This window comes from Schistocerca cancellata, chromosome 2, assembly GCF_023864275.1.
Source record: "Schistocerca cancellata isolate TAMUIC-IGC-003103 chromosome 2, iqSchCanc2.1, whole genome shotgun sequence".
Taxonomy (NCBI): Eukaryota; Metazoa; Arthropoda; class Insecta; order Orthoptera; family Acrididae; genus Schistocerca; species Schistocerca cancellata.
Genome location: NC_064627.1, coordinates 664,886,055 through 664,907,392, shown reverse-complemented (window position 1 = coordinate 664,907,392; position 21,338 = coordinate 664,886,055). Strand labels below are relative to the sequence as shown.

The 21,338-nt window shown below is 41.5% G+C and overlaps 1 non-coding gene across 1 annotated transcript; it reads right to left on the bottom strand.

Annotated features, from left to right (window-relative positions):
• Nucleotides 1–21,042: 21,042 nt before the first annotated feature.
• Nucleotides 21,043–21,115, bottom strand: Trnar-acg (transfer RNA arginine (anticodon ACG)). Its single transcript has one exon. It is a non-coding gene; the product is annotated as a tRNA-Arg (tRNA).
• Between the last annotated feature and the right edge of the window lie 223 nt (nt 21,116–21,338).

The window sequence follows — 21,338 nt, the reverse complement described above, 5'->3', positions numbered from 1 at the left end:
AGTAACACGGTGTTGGCTCTTCTGCCAACCCAACAACATGTCGATCAGGGAGTGACTTTTGTCGACTGAATACGTGTATCTTCTGCCAGTGAAGGTATTTAGAACGATGTTAGTACGCGTTCTTTAGACAAGATGCCGCTACATGGAGATGGGTAAATGATTCTGGCGCTTTGCTTCGAATTTGCGTGATTTTCGATGTTTTGCCCTAGTTTTCGCTCAAGTTGTGGCTTTTTGGTCGAGTGATAAAGTTTTAACTCCCATTCCTTTGATAAGTCTAGAGCAAAGAGGAGATGGACAAGCCTTCCAGTTTGAAGCTCAATTCCACGTTATCGTGTGGAACGACGATGTAAAGTATCGTATGGAATTGCGCTTTCGGTTTCTAGTGTGTATCAGTTTTATATTCATAGATACATTTTAAATACATAATTCTGTTCAAGATTACTGTCGGTCACATTGCAGCTAACGTGTTTTTATTCATTACTTGGAGAGTATTACGCCTAAGATCTTTGAGTGTAGTCGTAATTGCCGGCGATCAGATAAAGACGCGCATGGTAGGAAGAATGCTTGAGATTAACATCTTTCGTGTACCCTTGTGAATTTCAAGGTGCCGGAAATCAGTGTATTTACCAAATCTATCAGGAGATGACTACATGGCTAGGCAGTAGATACCGTTTTCCTTATAGTCTCGCCTAAGTTGCTAACCATATCTTTCTGTGACCACCATATCCTTCTCCTTCTGTGACCACCTTCCTATAAGACTGCAAACGGTAGAATTACGGCATGTAACAGTGAGAAGGCAGCAACGGGACTACTCCTGGGTGCAATGACTACACCCCAGTGCTGCCTAGTCTGTGTTGGAGGCGCTACAGTCTGCAGTAACTCTGTTGGCACACTGCCTACAACGTCAAATAAGTAGCTAGGCGCCAAGCACTGATGTTACTGGACGTCGACACCGAGCACTTACTGAGTCAAAACCGTTGAGGTTTCGTCGTAGTTATAACGAGCATCAATCCAGTAATTGTAGTAGTTAGATGCAATTATATAAAAACCTTCAGACCTGCATAGTTCCAAGTTTCAGCGATCAAAGCTGCTTTTCAGCATCACCAGTACAGACTTCCAAATACTGGAAAGAAGTACAGGCGAAGGTAAAACTGTGAGTGCGGTTCCTGAGTTGCGCCACGTACAGCTCAGTCGCAAAGGGTGCGGGTTCGAGTACGGTTCGGCAAACTTGTTCCAATCTGCCAAGAAGTATCATACCAGCGCACACACCGCTGAAGATTGAAAATTCATTCAGGATCTGAAGACAGAATTCAGCATATGAGCTTTTATTTTGCAGAGTCTATTTCGGTTCAAAAAAGGCTCTGAGCACTATGGGACTTAACTTCTGAGGTCATCAGTGCCCTAGAACTTAGAACTACTTAAACCTAACTAACCTAAGGACATCACACACATCCATGCCCGAGGCAGGATTCGAACCTGCGACGGTAGCGGTCGCGCGGTTCCAGACTGTAGCGCCTAGAACCGCTCGGCCACTCCGGCCGGCAGTCTATTTCGGTTTCCGCTTCGTCTACAAGTGTCTGGATACTGACTTTTGTGCCACTGACAGCGTTACTACATGACCAAAATTTATGGGAATTTTGAAACAGCAGCTGTGATAATAGTGGGGTGTTTCAGTTGCTGAAGGCATCACCACGCGTTGCCCTTTGCGAAACGTAGAGGGTTTCATTTAATGTCTATCTTGCCTGTCTGCGAATGTATCCTTTTCTTTGTTCCTGATGGTCCACTAGGCGCTGTTTCTTATTATCATTACTTATCAGTGTCATCTTTAATTATCCTGCTATGTAAATATGTTTGTAGAGCTTTGTGGCCTGTTCGTTGGAACTTTGGCCACAGTTCCTAACAGCTACGTTCCTGGACTCAGATAATTTTACCTTCTGCGTTTGTTTGCTACTGTGCAAGCGTGGACAGAGCTGCACATGCACAGAGGCCGGATGTGACATTTCTTTAGAGCCTCAGTTGCAGATCGTCGCTAATACCGCTTGTGCAGCGTTTTGGAACTTTTTATGAACATGTCTCGGCAAAGATTAACGACACAACAAAACTAACTCCAGACTGGAACGTGTCGCTCGCCTTGAAATTTGCTAACGAGCTGAAGACCCAGAAACCTTTTTTTCTTTAAAGTTACTCTTTAAAATCCGACGATTTGTAATGCATGAAGGATGTCACTTTCCGCTTATGCCAATAGAAGTTCTCTTTCTGCTAGCAGAACAAATCATACAGTCTGCAGCACCATATTACGAGATAATTATCATGATGTTGAATCTCTTTTGTGTTTGCTTTAACAATAACAGGTGACAAACTATAAAGAAAAACAGACACTATAAAAACGTAATAAAACAGGAAAACCACACCTTGTGGTAAGAAGCCATAACAATAAAAAGAGCCACTGCTGATGCTGCAACTGCAGTAATACATGTCTGGGACAAAAAACAAAATTGTGTTTTGCTAAAGGCTGACCCCACTCAAAAACATATGTTATCATATTACGAGATCTTATTCATGTAATATGAACGAACTGTTGTCTCGTCACAAATGAATTCAGATATGTGTGCATCCGTTCATTGCTTCTCATTTCGTTAGTCTTTCGAATCTCAGTATTGTACTTCAGTAGCACATACTGATGCTAAAATCCTCTGTGTACAGATAACAGATAATTTCCACGATTTGTGCCCTACGAACGCAACATCGCATTATTATACGAAATGCTGTGGATTGAAATCAGTCAACAACCAAGTCAGCCTGCGAAGATTCTTCCTTATGGTGTAGACCATAGCCGGTCGGTGTGGCCGTGCGGTTCTAGGCGCTTCAGTCTGGAACCGCGTGACCGCTACGGTCGCAGGTTCGAATCCTGCCTCGGGCATGGATGTGTGTGATGTCCTTAGGTTAGCTAGGTTTAAGTAGTTCTAAGTTCTAGGGGACTGATGACCGCAGATGTTAAGTCCCATAGTGCTCAGAGCCATTTGAACCATTTTTTTGTAGACCATAGATCTCCATTCTCATCTGTTTCATAAGGTTGTCCTGAACTGATAAACTGTCATGCCACTACTCAATAAAAACATGTATCATTTTGTTGTCTTGTCGTACTCGTTTTCGCAAGGATTGAGTCACTGGACTTATTTTGAGGAAGTGCTCTTTTCAAATCCTTGTCCGTTCATATAGCTTTAGAATTTCTGTGGTTTGTCTAAATGAGTTAAAGTGTGTGCCGGGACAGTTCCTTCGCAAAGGAACTATCCTATGTTTATCCGTTACGAGATTGTGTTTCATCTCTAACGACCTCTTGGGCGACGGGATGTCTCTTTCTCATGTGTAATTAGACACTCGGTCTTGATTCCAACTTTAGTTTCAGGGCTGAAGCAATGGAATAACTGGCCTTCCGTTAATTGCTCTTATACGAAATAGAAACAGAGATCATTACATAACTACTTCGCAACAGTTTAGTTGCATATACGTCTTGATTCACCTTGCAAAGAAGTCGGTACAAATATACAACTACTACGTGGCAAATTTACTAGAAACTCCGCCCTTTGTAATTGCCCATGTGTATTAAGAACTACAGCTGTAGTGAGTATCCGTAAGGATCACAGAAAGGAAGGTTTATAATTTTTTTACTTCTGTTTTTCGTTGATTTTATGCTGCTCTTCACTTTTTGTTTTGTGCTAATTTGCCCACCTATCATGTCTAGAACCAAAAATCATCGATAATGTTCTCCATGTTCTACTTTGTCCCTCTTAGCACAATTTTTACAGTTACGTACCTCAAATGGTAAAAACGGAACCCTTATAGGATACCGTTGTTGTCTGTCTATCCGAATGTTAAGGATCTTTCTCCTCAAAAGCGGGAAGGCGTATCAAGTTGAAATTCGTCACATACTAAGATGCACGAACCCTTGGTGGTGTAACAAATTTAAGCTTTCAAGTCAGTGGAATCAAAAGATACTTCCATTTATTTCAGACATTTTGGTACTCGCAGACTCACTCATCAAATCGTACAGGTACTTCCAGTTGACCTAGAATCATGAAATTGACAAGAAACTAGGATTCACAGTACAAGTAAAGGAAAAATCCTTAACTGTATCACAGAAAATATCATTTTGCCATTAGAACTTGCATTCATCATCCATCAAAAGCACAATAGAAACAAATTACTGCATGTAAACATAACACGTACATTTTAGTCAGGTTTTAATAAGTAAATAAAAATTATTTAATTAAATTTTCTCTCTCCACGTATGTAAACTGCCGTCTCCTGATCCTTCTTTCGGTATAACCGGGCTAGTCTCAAAAATTAATGTAGAGATTTTGATGCGGTCTTGGAATTCTTGGGACCGCACACACTCACACACACACACACACACACACACACACACACACACACACACTCTCTCTGTGATGGTACCTACCGGTTACTGCCTGAGTGGAGCTGCTCTTCGTAAGGGCAGTCTATATGAGCAAAACAGTTGCGTCTTTACCTGCAGTCACTCGTACTTCAGGTACTATGCACGGCCCTGTTAGAGAAGAATAGTTTGATGCCGTCATAGGGTGGAGCCTTGCACGGCTGCTTTAACGCCCCACAGCTAATTCGCTGCAAATAATAACCTATAACTATGATCCTGCAGTCAAAGTGCATTGATTAAATTGCAAGATAATGAAATACACAGAAGTATTAAGTAGAAGTTCATTGAATAATTTAATAACTAGTGTTCTGTTCTCTCAGTAACTAATGTAGACGACTGAGAACTATGTTGAGTAACGTTTATTCAAGAAAAGACTTCTCAAATATACGGGAAGTAGTCCTACGACATTGAGTTAAAATACGGACGGAAAATACACTTATCAAACGCAGTAAAATTACGCTAATTAAGTCCATTTCGTAATCACAGTACATGAAATATTCACCAGCTCAAAACAGTTCAGAGTTCAATACAATGATTCACAAAATATCACAAACGATGCACAGAGTAGTTACACGTACTCTGTCAATTCACCGTTCTGTAATACAAGCAGAAATAGTCTGGAGCGCATTTAAACCTCTCGAAATATAAAGTCCCTTCAAAAGTTAAAGTATGGTAGCGGCCGTTCACTATCCAGAATAAATCATTTAGACGCTCAAATGTTATTTAAACAATTATTTATGCCCTCTTGACTGACGCGTCTTTTGGTTCTCTTTTCAGTCGTGGTGTCTGCAAAGATATGCGATTGACCAGTTTTAAATTAGCACAGTTTTTAATAGCACTTGCAACCAACGTTCAAGTAAAGTTAATGGCACAATAGTAAACTAGTTATTAAGTAAAAACACAAGTATAACAAAATATGAGGTATTCATGCCGCATTCATTTGCTGTGTAGATGTGAAGAATACGATGTTCTGACAAAAATTTGCATACTGAAAAGGATGTAAAATACGTCGTAAATCAATAAATAAAATAGACACAGATACATAGCTTTCAGGGATGATAGGTATAGTACAATGTTATCATCTGAGTTAAAATTTGTTGAAATTACATGAAGTGATTAAACGTTGTTAGTTCAGAAGGCCATTGTGAAAATGTTTATTTGCTGAGGGATATTAGCTTCTCTAGTCTTAAAGATATTGAGATGTTGTTGTGTCATTGGATGCGCTTCATTTTTCTGAGATTGCAAATATATTCAGATTTGCATTAATATTTATGTGAGTTATTGTTAAATCTCAAAGAGCTCTAACTTGACCATATGTGAGATTGTCTGACACTCCACCTCTTCCTGGAGCCTATTCTTCACAAAGGCAATACAAGTATCAGCCGCCCAAATTCCAAGTTCTGGGATTCACCCATTCCTGCCGACGTGCTAACTGTTTCTGCATCTGGATGGCCGGAAACGTTCAACTACGTGGGCTGGCCGCGGTGCTCCCTGAGCCCTGTGCCCTCTAGTCTTCAGCCGTGGAACAAATTCATCTTTCCTCAATACGAGGCCCGCGGTATTTATCCCAGGGTGAAGTTAACTAGTCCTAAATGCTGAAACTGTTCCACTACTCTGCCCTTCTCCTGGTAAAGAGTGTTTCTTACATTTCTTTCTCCACCTGTTTTTCATAACACTCGTTTTTTATTTGTACTTTACTGGTCCACTTATTTTTTACTCTCTATTCGAGCACAACGTTAGCAACGGTATCCCTGCTAAATGAGCACTTCAAAAAAGTTTTGCCCTCCAGGTGTTCGTTTCCAGAAGCTTCTTTCTAAATTTTATCTTTGTGTATGACATTTGTGGGGGCTACACTAGTCTGCTTGTAATGTCTGCCTAAATTTGCCCCCGGTTTTGTTTACTAGCAAGGAGTAATCTTTCGGTTCTTCTACTACTGACTCTTAAACGATTTCTTGTGTTTATTATTATTTTCGCCTTTTTTCTAAATTCTTAATAAATTGTGCACTACTGGTAAGTAGCATACCGATCTAGTACATTGTTACTTCTAAGTCTTTCTCGCTTTCGTCTACAAATCTCAGCATTGCCATCTTTTCACCTCGCACCTTTATTTTCTCTTCTGTTATTTTCTCAAATTCCCACATTTGTTATTTCAACATAAAACATAATCAGCAGTGGCGGTAATCCGTAACCGCGCCTTATAACCTCCGTAACACTTTAAAAGCTTTCCTGATCTTCCGCTTACATGTTATAGATATTGTAAATTATCCGTCTGTCTCTGCACTCTACCTCCATTCTTTACCGAATTTTGAACACCTTATTCAATGCCCACTCATCTAAAACCTTGAACTTTGCTTCTAGGTCCACATGTTCTGTGAGTGTATACAGCTTTACTCTATATTACTCCTCCTTACGTTTCTACGTGGTATTTCAGAAACTCTTCTGTGGTATATTTTCGATCCTTGGAACCAAACGGAACATTCCTCCTTTTCTCATTTAATGCCCTTTTCTGGTACGCGACGGAAATACTAGCAGACAGACTGATTTGGACCAGCGACATATGGATATCTGCTACAACGACCATTGCGGTCCACTGCTCTACCAACATTTTTTTTCTCGTTTTGTTCGTTGTTGGTCGCTGTATTTGTTCGGGGCGGACGTCTCATTACGCTTGTTCAAGTCCATTGTTGATCCATTAACTTAGTTTTTTTAATTACAGAGGGCAGCTAACCCTCTGACCGAACACGCTGAGCTACCGTACCGGCACCAACTGAGCTACCGAAGGAGTTGTGACACAGATTCGATGAACCGCATTGCTCCCGCTGCCGCTTCGGCTAACTGTGGCGGCTTGTGCAACGTGTTTATACGCGTGCGGATTCATGCAGCAGCGCTAAAGTGCTTATACTCCTCAGTTTCGTCTTAGCGACCTTCTCGACTGCGGCTATTCCTTAGGCGGGCCGAAATTTCGATCGGGTGGCCACGTGTGCTTATGAGTAGCAAATACGTAGCAGTTGTGTTCAGTAGAAAAGTGTAACTCTTCCGTCGTTCCACTATGTATGTAGTGGCCACCTGTTGCATGTAAATATCCTCACACTTTCGGAACGAGAAATGAATTGCAATTAACTTATTCCGTTTGGACATAGTAAACACAGTTGAGTGGTAGGCCGTAGAACTTGTTGGTTGTTACCGTTTCCTTCGAAACCAGACACGTCGTAGTGAAACGAAATATACAAATTGAATATAAGATCGAGATACCACTGAGGAAAATAGTGGAACGGCCTAGTTACCGTGAAATAGTCTGAAGATGAATGAAGCAGGTTCAAGTTTCTTACGTACAGTGCCACTGTAGAAATTGGCTCCTGTGTACGAAAATCCAAAATCGTGAAATAGAATCTAGATTTATTATCATTTAAGTTACACTGATTTTTCTCCGGGACTACAAACTGTATTTTTCGCTGGTTCGAATGGCTCTGAGCACTAAGGGACTTAACTGCTGTGGTCATCAGTCCCCTAGAACTTGGAACTACTTAAACCTAACTAACCTAAGGACATCACACACATCCATGCCCGAGGGAGGATTGAAACCTGCGACCGTAGCGGTCGCGCTGTTCCAGACTGTAGCGCCTAGAACCGCTCGGTCACTCCTGCCGGCTTTTCGCTGGTAAAATCGGTAGTCCGCGAATGTAACGAAAGCAGCGATGGACTTTTCTGCATAAACCACGCGACATTTCTGCGAACGTGCCGTGGCAGAAAATCTATAGTCACGCTTTCAGTGAAATGTCCTCGTGGTGTCGCTGCTCCGTTTTGTTACAGTGGCTCCTCAAACGACACTAACAGCCAGTCCAGTGCTGAACTAAATGTTCGCAGGTCGTTGCCCAACTAACAGTTTTAATGGACATAGTGTATGGAGCACACCATATACGAACATTCAAAGAAGTAGCAGCCAGTCTTTGTACATATCGATTGGGTTCTTGTCAGTCATACTGAGGATGACAGGTACGCAATTGTTACATCGTGGAATGTGGTAAAATGTAATCGATGCGGTTTCTTCTTGTATAAGGTATTAACAGCAATCATGATTTTTCTACTGACATATGGACTTCTTTGTTTCTAGTATCATACCGAAAGTTCCACAGGAAGAATTAGTTTTTTAGTCTTCGTCCTAATTCGCATTAATATCCTCTTCCAGTGCATAGCAGAGGGTTTTTCTTTTATCTATCAGCGTCTGGAACACATTATCCCCACAGTCTTCTATCTTCTTGTCAGAATGTAAGCACGTTGGTGTATAGACTCGATTCCGCTACAATGTTTTTTTTACATGTATTTAAAACAGAAACCGCTTCCAAATGTTCTACATAAATTTTCATCTGTCAACGAAGTCGAATAACAACCGGTATGCGTTACACAGCCGTAGATCGACTAGGGAATGTTTCTAGCGACAATATTTTTGTGTTAAATATTGTTGCCGTGACAAATTAAAAGTGTCGCACGAAAAGGGACTCCAGAGATTTAGAGACTAAAGAGAAATTCGCTATATTGTTTACATTTAATGGGCGGTACTAACAGCACTGACATCGCACGACCTCTGGCAACGTAACACAGCGAAAGCTTAAGAAGGGAACCGAGCACATTAAAACAGAAAAGTTTGCGATAACATAATGAATAATGACAACCACGAAGATTTTTATTGTAGTTATCGTCATCTCGTTTCTGTAGTTACTGCATCTCTGGCCGAGAGACACAAGATATGTAGTTCGGCCACTTTTTGTGTAAATTTCTATCCGTTTTGTCGTAGCAGACCTTTGCTAGGAGTATAAATCATCTCTTGTCTAACACAGCATCATATGATCTCAGACGACGACAACTGTTTCCTGAGAATGGAGTAAGATATGCAACAGATTATCTCTCAAAAAGTTTCCAATCAATGAAGGACCATAATAAACAAATACACAGAATCGGTGTTTACCCATTGAGAGACTATGCAAATTTCCGGGTGGCGGTTATATACTTTTTACTCAGCAGTTGTTTTGTCAGTCGTCTAAAGCAATATCTTAATGATAAAAATCCCAAACGTAACACAACACTGTACCTGTGGAAGTCTGCCACATTATCCCCACAGTCATCTATTCTGCCGACTGAACGAATAAGCAGTCTGTAGCATTCAGCCCATCAATGCACCCATGCTTCTTCAGAGCTTCTTAAACTGCGGGTTAATGTACAAGTTGGTTGTGTGTAAGTTATTACGCGTATTTTCTTCAGATTTCGATTCTCTACGTACAGAGGGTCAATATCGAAGACTTAACAGAGATCAGTGTATAAGACGACACGTGAATAACTGAAAATGTTTGTCGGGAACACAAATGTATTTACGTACAGTTTTTTTTCTTCTGCTCTAAAATGGAAACAACTTCCCAACCGAGATTTAAAAAATTCAGTATTCATTTTATCTTCTCCCGTTCTTGAAAGAAACAAAGGTCTTATTAGCACGTTTACACGCTACCCGAACTTTCCGATAATTTTGATATTTCCACAGAGAGAACTTAAAATTCAGATTTGTTGAATGACTCGCATATAACCTGTCTTATTACCTGTAAGGTTCACGTAAGCTTTCGTTTATTAATGAGATTGCGGAGATGCACTCTCTTTCTTTCTTTTATAAGTTCTTGTGATGTTATTACATCCTAACTTATCGAAGGCGACTATCACAACACTGACTTCAAATAATCCGTATTGAGGTTTTTGTGGTCTCCCTAAATCGGTGCAAGAGCATACTGGGATGGACCGCGAATAACTTCCTTCCGCTTCTATCTCATTTCTTCTACTTTTAGTTGTTCAACAGATTTTATTGTCTGAAACACTCAATTCTCAAGCAGTTGTCGCTCTCTCTCTCTCTCTCTCTCTCTCTCTCTCTCTCTCTCTCACGCAGCCCACTCTCTCCTCTATTGCATATTTGTTTTTGTCATTTTGTAAAAGTAAGACAGAGCTACTTTTCGTCCCCTAAATTGAAACGCCTTATCCTTGCTGCAGCTAGAAACAAACCATCTCGATTGTTAAAGCTAATATTTATCTATTTTTTTCCAGAAAAAGACCAACCCCACAACCTCGTTAAGATAAAATTAGAATCAACTTTCGGTGGCGGTCGTGTGCGGACCTCCTCTGCGAGCTGCGGCGTTCTCACTCGCCTGTGGTAAGTCTGAGTGTTTATTGCAGCTGTCCGCTTTTGTGCTTGTGTTTGGCTGAATATCAGAAGATGCAAGTATCAATCAAATAAATACAGTAGATACTTTGAAGTTCACTCCGAAAGAAACTTTATTAAACCGAACTCTTATGGATTCGAATTTTTTCTCTAGGTTGTGAAGAGAGTAAGGATAAGAATAGGAAATGAAATGTCAGGAGGAAGCAGCATTGGAGGATGTGTTAGACAAGGTTGTTGCCTTTCCCCACTGTTGTTTAACGTATACCTTGAAGAGATTATTACGAAAGGCTTAGATGGGAAAAGAGGAATATGTATTGGTGGAAACAATAGAATGTATAAGATTTGCTGATGACATGGTATTAGTGGCAGAAAGTGAGCGGGTAGTGAATAACATGCTGAAAGACCTGAATGAAGCTTGTGTGGAATTTGGGATGCAAATAAACACAGCAAAAACAAAGAGTATGGTCATCAGTAGAAGACGCAGACTGTCCAATATTGAAATAGGACAATCTACCATTAGCCAAGTAAGTGCATCCACATTTCTTGGAAACACAATAACTGAAGACTTAAAATGTCACCAGGAGGTGAAAACTCGAACTGGGGGAAGAGGAAATTATGCAGACCTGAAAAGAATGGCACAAGACCGGACAGCCTGGAGAACTACCATGTGAAAACATGCCTTTTGGCAGAACACTGATGATGATGATGATGATGATGATGATGATGATGATGATGTGAAGATAAGTTGCTCCGATTTAGTAGGTATCTATTTCTCGATCGTGAGTACTGTTGTTTGTGTCCAACTGATAAATGCCGATCTTTGTGATACAATTGTCGAATCTGGTGCAAGAACCCTTAGATTCAAGCACTCTGACGGAAACATTAGTGAAGTTATTGTTGCCCGTGCCGATTTCGGTATGAGGACAGAAAGGATTTTGGAATTAGTATTTGAGGTCTTGGGGAAGCAAATAAATGCAGCAGTATCGTCTTATAGTCAACGGGTCACGTGCCTGCCCAATGTACGAAATGGCGCGTGGCCGGCGAAGTTGTTAGATTTGCAGCTATGTCTTCAATGCCGATAACTCACTGTTACTGGATTCCCACCCCCCGCCCACTTTCTGGTCATTCCTCAGACCAATAATGCTAATGACAGCGATATTGTCCAGGCAAGCCCTAAACGAGCTAGTTGCAGAAAGTATTCCGAAGTCTGATGCGCCGTCTGCTGACGGAAATATCACTGAACCTGAAACGTATATAGCAGCAGAAAAATCTGAAAGCTCACCGAAAAGTCGCTTCCTCCCCCCCCCCTCCCCCCCCCAAATAAAAAGAAACGGAGGATCGCACATCAAGCTGCTGAGCAAATTGTTACACTGATGAGCGGAAAGGTCAAACAAGTAGCCCAGAAATTAAATGAGAGTTCACAGGAATTTTCCAGTCGTACACAACTTACAACTACTCACTCACCACCCGACGTGCATCTAACCCTGCAGAAGCAAAACAAGACACAAGTGCAACTCCCCACAAAGGTGGCGCAGAAATCTGCCGTAAAACCGCAGAAGACACGTTCAGAACTTCTTTGAGAAGAATTAGGTACACGAGACCACGGAAGATGAGAAAATGAGAGAAACTTATTTAACGTCTAAAGACACACTTCCAGTCTCCTCTCATGAGACCAAGTAAGAGGAGGCGGATGCTTATAAGATTCTTATTGACAGTTTCCATACTGACTGCATGCGATGAACAAATTGAGTTTATAAAACATACTACATTATGAACCCGTCTCAATCGCACAGAATTGCAAATTTGAACATCAACAGCATACGAAGTTCACTGAAATTAAATAGCTTGAAATACTTTCTGTATACGGCAGACACAGATATTGTTTTACTTGAAGAAGTAACGGACATTGCATTACACGATATGTGTTACTGGATCCCCACCCCCGCCCACGTTGTAATTGATGCTGGAACTAGAAGTGAACTAGGGACAGCGTTATTCTCGAAGGAGACGGTACTCTCGAAGGAAGGTATAATAATCAGTCACGCTAAAAAACTCACAAATAGTAGAGAGACCGCTTGTACACTACTGGCCATTAAAATTGCTACACCAAGAAGAAATGCAGATGATAAACGGGTATTCATTGGACAAATATATTATACTACAACTGACATGTGATTACATTTTCAAGCAATGTGGGTTCATAGATCCTGAGAAATCAGTACCCAGAACAACCACCTCTGGCCGTAATAATGGCCTTGATACGCCTGCGTATTGAGTCAAACAGAGCTTGGATGGCGTGTGCAGGTACAGCTGCCATGCAGCTTCAACACGAAACCACAGTTCATCAAGAGTAGTGACTGGCGTATTGTAACGAGCCAGTTGCTCGGTCACCATTGAGCAGACGTTTCCAATTGGTGAGAGATCTGGAGAATGTGCTGGCCAGGGCAGTCGAACATTTTCTCTATCCAGAAAGTCCATGCAGCTGCAAACGTCGTCGAACTGTTCGTGCACATGGTTGTTGTCTTGCAAACGTCCCCATCTGTTGACTCAGGGATCGAGACGTGGATGCACGATCCGTTACATCCATGCGGATAAGATGCCTGTCATCTTGACTGCTAGTGATACGAGGCCGTTGGGATCCAACACGGCGTTCCGTATTACCTCCATGAATCCACTGAACACAATGAAATCCAAAGTTCAGATTGGAATGTTTATCATAGGGATAGGCTAGTAGCCAATGGTGGCGGCGTGTTTATTGCAGTTAAAACTTCGATAAAATCTAGCGATGTTATGAAGGATTCCTAATGTGAATTAATCTGGGTGAAACTGAGTATCAAAGAACTGTCAAAAATGGTGATCGGATGCTTTTATAGAGCACTTGGGTCAGGATCTGTAGTTGTAGAGCGCTTCAGACAGAACTTGCAGAATATCATAAGTAATTTTCCTCATCATGTCGTTGTAATAGGGGGTGACTTCAATTTGCTAGGTATAGACCGTCAAAACTAGTGCCAGAGACAGGGATTCGTGTGGCATTGCTCTGGATGTCTTGTCTGAAAATTACCTTGAACAGACTGCTTGGCAACAAACAGACCTGAACTTATCGAATCAATTAACGTAGAGGACAGCATCTATGACGACGGGTCCTGCAAGGAATGTTCAGAAATGTAGGAAGATACACTGACTGTATGCAAATTTCAGAATATCTCAGCAGTCAGTATAAAATATTCAGTGATAATGACGAAGATGATTTTGAAAGTAATACGTTATCAACCGACCTGAGTGATAGCTCTGTGAGATTTTGGTCGTATGTAAAATCAGTAAGTGGGTCAAAATCATCTATTCATTCCCTCAGTGACCACACCGACGCCGAAACGGAAGAAAATATAGCGAATGCTGACATACTGAATTCTGCCTTCCGAAGTTGTTTCACCGCGGAAGATCGTAACATTGTCCCTCCTTTCAATCGTCGTACGAACGTCGAAATGGCAGGTATTGAGATAACTGATCGCGGAATTGAAAAGCAGCTACAATGGCTTAGTAGTTGAAAGGCGTCAGGACCAGGTGAGATACCTACAAGATTCTATGAAGATTATGCGAAAGAACTTGCTCCCCTTCTAGCAATAATCTATCGTAGATCCTTGAGCAACGAAAGGTACCTAACGACTGGAAAAAAGCGCAGGTCATTCTTGTTTTTAAGAAAGGTTCTAAGATAGATCCACACAATTATAGACCTATATCGTTGACGCCAATCTTTTGTAGGAGTATAGAACATGTTTTATGCTCAAGAATTATGACATTTTTGGAAAATGAACATCTTCTCTGTAAAAGTCAACATGTATTCCACAAACAGAGAACCTGCGAAACTCAGCTCGCTCTGTTCCTCCATGAGGTCGACAGTGCAGTGAACAACGGCGCTCAGGTTGATTCCGTGTTCCTTGATTTCAGTAAGGCATTTCACACCGTCCCGCACTGTCGTTCAATGAGAAAAATCTGAGCTTGCGGAGTATCGGAGCAGACTTGCGATTGGATTCAAGACTTTCTTGCAGATAGAACTCAACACATCGCCCTTAACGGAACAAAATCGACAGATGTAATATCCGGAGTACCAAAGGAAATGTGATAGGACCGTTGCCGTTTACATTATATATAAGTGATCTAGTAGAAAGGCTATTCGCAGATGATGCAGTTGTCTATACCAAAGTAGCAACGCCAGAAGGTAGTAAGAATTTGCAGAACGACCTGCCGAGAACTGATGAATGGTGCAGGCTCTGGCAGTTGACCCTGAACGTAAATAAATGTAACATACTGCGCATACATAGGAAAATAAATCCTCTACTGCACAGCTACGCTGTTGATGACAAACAGCTGGAGACAGCTTCTGTCGTAAAATATCTGTGCGCAGCTATCCAGAGCAACCTTAAGTGGAACGACCACATAAAACAGATAGTGGGAAAAGCAGACGGCACACTCAGATTCATTGGAAGAAACTTAAGGAAATGTAACTCATCGACGAAAGAAGTGGCTTATAAGGCGCTTGTTCGCCCGATTCTTGATTATTGTTCATAGATCTGGGATCCCTATCAGGTAGGACTGATAGAGGAAATAGAGAAGATCCAACGAAGAGCGGCGAGTTTCGACACGGGATCGTTTAGCTGGTGAGAGAGCGTTACGGAGATGCTAAACAAACTCCACTGGCAGACGTTACTAGAGAGGCGTTGTGCATCACAGAGAGATTTACTATTGAAATTTCGGCACAGCACTTTTCAGGAGGAGTCGGACAACATATTACTTCCCCCCACATACATCTCGCGTACTGACCAAGAGGAGAAAATCCGAGAAATTAGAGTCAATACAGAGGCTTACCGACAATCGTTCTTCCCACGCTCTATTCGCGGGTGGTGGTACAGGGTTGGAGGGATAAGATGGTGGTACCGAAAGTACCCTCAGCCACACGCCATTAGGTGGCTTGCGGAGTATGATACAGATGTAGATGGGAAGGCCAATTCATCAAACAAACCTCGAGAAACCGATGCGTTGGATGTCTCATAAAGATACTGCGGAATAAATTTGAAAACAAACCTTCGTGGAGTATAACTTTGAAGTCGTCGCACTGCTGAGATAGTTCTTGTGTAGACGTGTGTCTTTGGGTTAGGTAGAACAACATAGAGTGATTATTTATCTTACTATCAAAATATCAGTTTATCTCAACTTACACAAGTAGCATTGAAGCCAGGCCGAGAAGGCAAGTAAAGTGAGGGGGGAAAAAGAAAAGAAAAAGAAGAAACGAAACAAAAAAGGGGAGTATGATTCTCAGTTAAGGTGCGAGAGGTTCCCAGTTCAAATCCCTAACGAACCCTTATTTTTGCACAGTTATTGGATGTTCAAATGCATGTGAATTCCTAAGGGCCGGCCAGAGTGGCCGAGCGGTTAAAGGCGCTACAGTCTGGAATCGCACGACCACTACGGTCGCAGGTTCGAATCCTGCCTTGGGCATGGATGTGTGTGATGTCCTTAGGTTAGTTAGGTTTAAGTAGTTCTAAGTTCTAGGGGACTTATGACCACGGCAGTTGCGTCCCATAGTGCTCAGAGCCATTTGAACCATTTTTTGAATTCCTAAGGGACCAAACTGTTGAGGTCAATGGCCCCCAGACTTACCCACTACTTAAACTAACTTACACTAAGAACAACATGCACACCCATGCCCGAGGGAGAACTCGAACTTCCGGCGGGAGGTGCCGCGCAGTCCGTGACATGACGCCTGTAACCGCGCGGCCACTCCGCGCCTCAGTTCTTGGAGGTAAGTGAAGTATATGCCTGTTGAAATAAAGTAGATATGCCGTGAGCTTTCCTTTCCGGAAAATTAACGTCTCTTCTCGAAGACGTGGACTGTGAAAATCAACAGTCTGATTTAGCGAAACCATAAGCAGTTAACCTAAACACACTCAAATAAAAAAAAATTTGCGATAGCGTAATGAATAATGATAAACACGAACACTTTTCTGACGATATTTTCGTTCTGTCGTTGCAACAACAAGAAAACGCGTGTTTTTTTCACCAGACGCGTTTCACTTTAATGAGAAAAGCATCATCAGTGTTCAAATTAAAGATATTTATGATTTCATTTGTTTTTCAATCGAAAAACCAACATATTGTTAATGTACTGTTTTTCTATCATACAAAGAAATCAAATTGTAAATATCTTTAACTACAGACCACTGATGATGCTTTACCTCAATATGAGGGGGGACAAAAGAAACCGGATAGAACTAAAAAAAAATTATTGAAGATCCTTTTTACTTCAGTCACCTTCAAAATACTCTCCATTACATGCGATGCACTTGTCAAGTCTCTTTTCCCACTGTTGGAAGCATGTTTGGAACTCTTCAAGTTTGATGTTGTCCAGTGCCCCTTGCGAAGCTGTTTTTACCGCCTCCACATCGTCATAACGCTCCCCTTTTAGCGTTTTTTTCATTGATGGAAATAGGAAAAAGTCGCACGGGGCTAGGTCCGGCGAATATGGAGCGTGGGGAACGACAGGCCACCTCTGAGATGCCAAATAGTGCGTCACTCGTAAGGCTGTGTGTGCTGGAGCGTTGTCGTGATGCAGAAACCAGTCACCTGATCGCCAAAGTTCTGGACGTTTCCTCCTCACATCCTCTCGCAGACGCCTTAAAACATCCAAGTAAAAGTGCTGGTTAACAGTCTGGCTAGGGGGTACGAATTCCCGGTGCACAATTCCACGAACATCAAAAAAGACAATGATCATCGTCTTCACATTTGACCTCACTTGCCTTGCTTTTTTTGGTCTGGGAGAGTTGGGAGTCCTCCACTGGCTTGACGATTGCTTGGCTTCGGAGTCATACCCGTAACACCAGCTCTCATCCCCTGTAATGACTTTGTTCAAAAAGTTTGGATCACGTACAACCTCTGTTTTCAAGTCCTGACACATATTCATGTGAATGGTTTTTTGCTCCTGTGTGAGAAGGCGCGGAACAAATTTAGCAGAAACACGTCTCATGTGCAAATCCTCACTCAAAATCCGCTGGCACGAGCTCCAACTGATTCCTGACTGCTGAAATTTGGTCGATCGTTTGGCAACGATCCTCGTTGATCTTTTGGCGGACCTTGTCAATGTTCTCCTCATTTCGCGATGTTGAAGGGCGTCCAGAACGAGCTTGGTCTTCAACACACATCTCACCACGTTTAAAGCGCCCAAACTACTCGAAAACCTGTGTGTGGCTCATAGCGTCCTCCTGGAAAGCTTCCTGAAGCGTTTGGTGTGTCTCCGTTGCAGTTTTTTTAAGCAGGAAATAAAATTTCACACACACTCTTTATTCTTTTAAAGTTGCCATAACGACTTCGCAGAGGTAACCCGCCAACAGTCAGAGAAACACAATACCACACTTGCACGTTCGGCTCTACACTGACGCCTAGACTTGGCCACTGTTTCTATGTTTCGATACAGTGTATCGATACGTGGAACTGTTTCAGTGTTTCGGAACGGCTGTGCTTCACTGTTTCGAAACAGTGGTGTTTGATTCCGCCACTGTCTCGGATAACCGGACCAGATTCGATCTCGAGCCAGACACAGAAACTGTATCGTTGTTTCAAAATAAGGCTGTTTCAGTCCACATGTGCTTGGAACGGACTAATTGTATCGAAACAGTGATGTTTCATTCCGCTCTGTGTCGGACGAGATTCGAGCTCGGCACAGGTACTGAAACACAACATACCACTTCATGAAACACTTTCAAGAGTGTCGAAATCTTTTTGACAAGCATAAAACTTAAGATATCCGAAAATAAAGCTTCGTTTCTAGATGACTGTCCTATTACGAAATGGCGTAACATCTGCTTTATAAACACTAACCAAACAATAAAACAATGCATACTATTCACATTCAAAATAATAAATATGTGAAAATCATTCAGTTAAATTACACTTTTTTATAACATACGCTTCTCTGTTCATGTACAGTAATCACATTAAGAAACGCAAGTAAGCCTACAACATTTTGAATAGAAAAAGGCGTAGAGTGACAGGTATTAGACATATACATAAATGTGATGTAGGTATAATTGCAAGAAATCTGTTTGACATATCACTTATAGTGTAATGGTGAATGGGAAGGGCTGGGAAGCATGGTGAATTTATAGTAACGGTTCGAAACACCTTGAAATACAAAATTTTTTTCTGTTATATTTTGTTATTTATTCGAATTATTTGTGAGTCTATACTCACTGTGCCTATTCCCTTTGTATGAATGGAAATTAGCAGGATGGGTATATTACCCATACTAACAGAATATGGGAATCCCAGTAGCATATCCGTTGTTTCTGCAGTTTGCTCCCACCTCCAGTTCCGTTCGCGGTGGTTCTTTTGTCTTCAGCTATGGCTGTCCTCAGCCAATTGAAAAGTATGAAAGTCACACGACACGAAAGCAGCGCATTTGCTGCAGGAAACGAAACTGCCAAGACGCCTAAGTGATAGTTTCATGCTTTCTGCGATATGATTAGCGCTCTCGCACATTCAAGATGATAAAATGTGTAGGTTTATTGGATTACAAAACACAAACTGTTTCACTGTTTCGAAACAGCGTATCAAAACATTACATTGTATTGTTTCATTTGTTTCGAAACAGCTACGTGTTTCAGTTTGCCCATCGCTACTGACGCCGTCTGCACAGTTGTTTCATGAAGGTCTCCACTAACACCATCTAGCGTGAGAACCTTGCACTACGTCTACGAGTGGCAGCGCCCTCGGAGTCCGTTTGCCCCCCCCCCCCCCCCCCCCCTCGTAAAGCGAATCAAATCTGGTGAAGGGAGGGGAAAAAACAACACTCGCATCTTCTTGAAGTTGCAACGATAGAACGAAAATATCCTCAGGAATTGTAAAGCAACTACGGACAATATAGCCACACAAATGAAGAACGAATAATTTTTTTGTAGTTATCGTCAGCTCGTTTCTGTCAATATCTCTGGCCGAGGGAGATGAGATATCTCGGCCACTTTTTGCTTAAATTTCTATCCGTCTTGTAGTAGATCTTTGCTCTGAGTGTACAACCATCTCTTACCTAACACAGCATCATATGTCAGACGACGACAGGCTGTGTACTGAGAATGGAGTAAGATATGCAACAAATTATGTCTTAGAAAATTTCCACTTAATAAAGGACCACAATAAACAAATATACAAAATCGGTATTTAACCGTTGAGAAACTATGCAAATTTCTGGGTTGGGTTTATATACTTTGTAATCAGCAGTTATTTTGTCAGTTGTCTAAAGCAATTTCTTTCTCATAAAATCCCAAACGTAACACAACACTCTACATGTGGAAGTCTGCCACTTTATCCACACAGTGATCTATTTTGCCGACTGAACGAATAAGTAGTCTGCAGCAGTCAGCCCATCAGTGCGTGAATGCTTCTTCATAACTTTTTAAACTGGGGGTTAGTGTAAGTTATGTGTAAGTTATTACGTCTATTTACTTCAGATACCGATGCTCTTCGGACAGAGGGACAATATCGAAGACTTTACAGAGATCAGTGTATAAGATGTTACATGAATAACTGAAAATATGTCGGGAACGCAAATGTATTTACGTACAATTTACTTATTTTTTTTTTTATTTAGTCTAAGATGGGAACAACTTCTCAACCAAGATTTTAAAAATTCAGTATTCATTTTATCTTCTCCAGAAGCAATGAAGTGACTAACACGTTTACGTGCTACCAGAATTTTCTGATATTTTTGATATTTCTGTATGTAAGACTTACAATTCAGATTTGTTGAGTGGCCCACATATAACCTATCTTATTATCTTTAACGTTCACTTGACTTTTCGTTTAAAAAGAGACTGGGATGTTGCTCCCACTTTCTTTTTCTTTCAGAAGTTTCTGCCATTGGTATTAAATTGAAACTCATCGTTGGCGACCAACAAAACTCTGGGTTCAAATCATCCCTAAATCAGTGCAGGAACAACCTGGGACACATTGGTAAAAAGATCCTACCCATTCTTCTACTGTTAGTTGTTCAACAGATTGTCTGAAATACTCAGTCCTCAAGCAGTTCTCTCTCTCTCTGGCAGCTCTCCTCACCAATCCATTTTCTTTTTGTCCTTGTTTTGTACAAGTGGAATAAAGTTATTTGTTCCATAAATTGAAAAGCTTCGCCCTTGCTACAGCTAGAAAAACGCATTTCAATTAATGAAACGAATATTTATACACTTGCCGCAGAAAATGGCATCAGCAAGAAACTTGTTCAGAGAAAGTTAATTTATAAGTTTGAATTACGAAGGAACATTAACGGCACGTCCAGACAAACCACAGTTGCAGGTTGTAACGACCCATTTAAAAACTTTCATTTAGAACACACCGATGCAGTTATTAAAATTTGCGACCCTGCCAGGATTCGAACCTGGAATCTTCTGATCCGTAGTCAGACGCGTTATCCATTGCGCCACAGGGCCTGCTTAGTATAAGGTATTGACTGGGGTGTATACAATGGCCAGCACTGTGTGTGTGTGTGTGTGTGTGTGTGTGTGTGTGTGTGTGTGTGGAAGAGAGAGAGTGAGAGAGAGGAGGGGGGGGGGGTGGAGGTGAGAAGAGAGGTGTGGCAGAGCCCTAGGACAGGAAAAAAGTTCACCATTCATTCATTTTATTTCATCATCATCGTCTTCAATGATTAGGATT